This window comes from Triticum dicoccoides, unplaced genomic scaffold (assembly GCF_002162155.2).
Source record: "Triticum dicoccoides isolate Atlit2015 ecotype Zavitan unplaced genomic scaffold, WEW_v2.0 scaffold147611, whole genome shotgun sequence".
Taxonomy (NCBI): Eukaryota; Viridiplantae; Streptophyta; class Magnoliopsida; order Poales; family Poaceae; genus Triticum; species Triticum dicoccoides.
The window spans coordinates 1-3,023 of record NW_021205035.1 but is presented as its reverse complement, the minus strand read 5'-3'; the positions used below and the strand labels follow the sequence as shown (position 1 = coordinate 3,023).

At 44.6% G+C, this 3,023-nt stretch overlaps 1 pseudogene; it reads left to right on the top strand.

The window, feature by feature from the left end:
* The first annotated feature begins 28 nt into the window (after positions 1 to 28).
* Positions 29 to 1,297, top strand: LOC119343937 (annotated as a pseudogene).
* Positions 1,298 to 3,023: the final 1,726 nt, after the last annotated feature.

The window sequence follows — 3,023 nt, the reverse complement described above, 5'->3', positions numbered from 1 at the left end:
CCGGGTCCAACCGACCAAGTCGCGCACGATGGCGACCTCCTCGCGTCTCGGCGGTGCCGGCCTCCCCTCCGGATCCACATCCTCCATCATTGCCGGGGCCGTGAGCGGCTACCACTTGCTCAAGGTCGACGGCTACTCGCGCACCAAGGAGCTCCCCAATGGCGAGTGGATCGACTCTTGCCCGTTCCAGGTGGGAGGCCGCACATGGCATCTTCGTTACTATCCCAACGGGGACAAGTCCGAGTACATCGATTACATATCCCTCTTTCTCACACTCGATGATACCGTAGCCAAGGGCGAGACCGTGAAGGCACAAGTTAAGTTCAGCTTAATCGACCAAGACGGGAAGCCGGTGCCGCTGCATACCTTGACTACCAAGATCAGAGACTTTTTGGTGGGTAAAAGTTGGGGATTCCAGAAGTTTATGAAAACGGAGGAATTGGAGAAATCAGAGCATCTCAAGGACGATTCCTTCACTGTAAAGGTCGATGTCGCTATGATGAGCGAGTTCCACACGCAGGAGACACCATCCATCCCGGTGCCACCGTCTGACTTGCACCAGCATTTGGGGATTCTCCTGTCGAGCAAGGCGGGCGTCGATGTCGAATTCCGAGTCGGCGGGGAGACATTTTCGGCCCACCGGTTGGTGCTAGCGGCGCGGTCTCCAGTCTTCAGAGCAGAATTCTTCGGTTCGATGAAGGAGGGAACCACCACTGAGGCCATACCCATAGATGACATGGAGGCGCAAGTGTTTAATGCTCTGCTTACTTTCATGTACACTGATACGTTGCCAGATATGAAGCAACAAGAAGAATCTGCCATGGCTCAGCATTTGCTTGTTGCAGCAGATAGGTATGATTTGGAGAGGCTGAAGCTGATTTGTGCAGATAAGTTGTGCAAGCATATCGATACTAGCTCCGTGGCGACCATCTTGGCATTGGCGGAGCAGCACCACTGCCAGGAGCTTAAGGCAGCATGCTTGGTGTTCCTCAGCTCACCGACGAATCTGGATGCAGCCATGGAGTCTGAAGGCTTCGACCTTTTAACCAAGAGCTGCCCTGGTGTTATGAAGGATTTCCTCGTGTCCCAGGTTGTTCCTAGTTTACTTGGGAAAAGAAAATCAAAGGCATGAACATGAGGTTTCGATCATGATGCCATTCGCAATCATCAGTCCAGAAAGTAACAACAGACTCTGCAAATCTGCGTGCTATCCAGTATTAGTAGTTTTATGTGTAGTCTTGTTCTCACAAGGATGCGATGTACGTTAGTGCTTTTTTGTTTGGTCGTCATATCCTTTGCGGAGAACTATTAATGGTTTGACAAGCTATGTACAAAGCAAGAACCATGTGTGCTAATTAGTGATCAGTTAGTTCAGACCTTGTAAGCCTTTCAACTAGTTGCCCTTTACATTTTGCCCAGTGTCTTTCTGATTGCTCTGTAACAATCGATGCGAGCATTGCACTGCTTCCTCTGTTCATGCACCCCTGTTCATTACATGTTTATTTAGCAGGTTCAGATAGATCATGACATGTTGAAATGCTAGGTTGGGATTCAATAAAAAAACTTTGGCCTTGGCGGGTTTAACAAAAAAATTATGGCTGCAGTTATGTCATTTGCAAGTATGGTTGGGATTCAATGAACATGTGATTTCAATCATTATGTGATTTGCAATTATCCGTCCAGAAAGTTACTAAAGACCCTGCATGCTACTATCTAATACTGGCATTAGTAGTTTTATATATGTAGTCCTTTTCCCACAAGGATGTGATGTACTTTGGTCCTTTTTTGTTTGGTCGCCATATCCTTCATGGAGAATTATTAAAGGTTTGAGTTTGACAAGCTATGTGCAAAGCAAGAACCCTATACCTACAACTAAACACTTACTTCAGAACTTATAAGCCTTCCAAGTTCCAACTAGTGGCCCTTTACATTTTGCCCGGTGTTTTTCTCATTGCACTGTAACGATCAATGCGAGCATTGTGCTGGTTCCTTAATCCTGGGAACATTTGTGGCCATGGCCTCGTAGGTTTATAGATTTCTTATGGCTACGGTTAGCCTGATATAATAGTGGCTGCTGTGATATAGTGATCTGATGAAGGCTGTGAGGTTCGGCCTGAAGTACTTCCATACAAGGGTATGAAACCTTTTTTGGGGGCCGATTTTGTAACCCAAAGCTGCTTTTTCCTGTACATATTGTGTTGAAGGTTTTGCCCCTGAATCAAGGACCTCAAACAGCTCCCAATTTCACTACCATGAACATGAAGGTAAACAACAGTAGTTCCAAAAGTAAAAAAGGTTAAGTTGTTCCTGATAAGTGATAACATGGGTAAATGACAGCACTTCTCAACAATATGCCTGATATAGTAGCAGGTGATTATGAGTTAGCATTACCAGTATCTCACTTATCTATAACTTGTGTTCCTCATATGGAAGCGGTTCTTGTCTCGGTCGTTGCTTATGCTTGGCACAAGGGTCTGGAATAACTGCAATACTCTCTTCTCTCAAGTGAAAATTTTGAGCTAGAGCAACAACTTTGCGGATGATTCATCTCCTGTACCAAATTCATTTGTATGGAATTAGGGATGCTGAAAAGGAACAATATATAGAGAAAAATAGAAGTTCGAAAGGAACACTTGATGGTTGCCTTATCCAGGGATACTTGTTGGTTGCTGCCTGGTTTGATAATGTTTTTCAGTTAAGACATTGACACTGAAATCGTACACAGTTTTCACACAAACTTATTTCAGGTTAAAAAAATTGCGAAAATATTTTAGGTAAACTTACCTTGGCTATAAGCAGGGAAACATATAGATGTTTTTATCCTTTTTCTGGCACGTATATGTATCGCCTAACAAGACGAACGCTTCATCCCTCTATCTAGAAAAGAAGAAGAAAAAAAGCACTTAATATTGGACCACATCAGCAATGCAAAGAAAACTGTCAACAGCGAGCACCGTCGAACATTTCCTCCCTTTGTCCTGACACGTACATGTGCAAAGCAGCAGCTGGATCAAATTCAAATG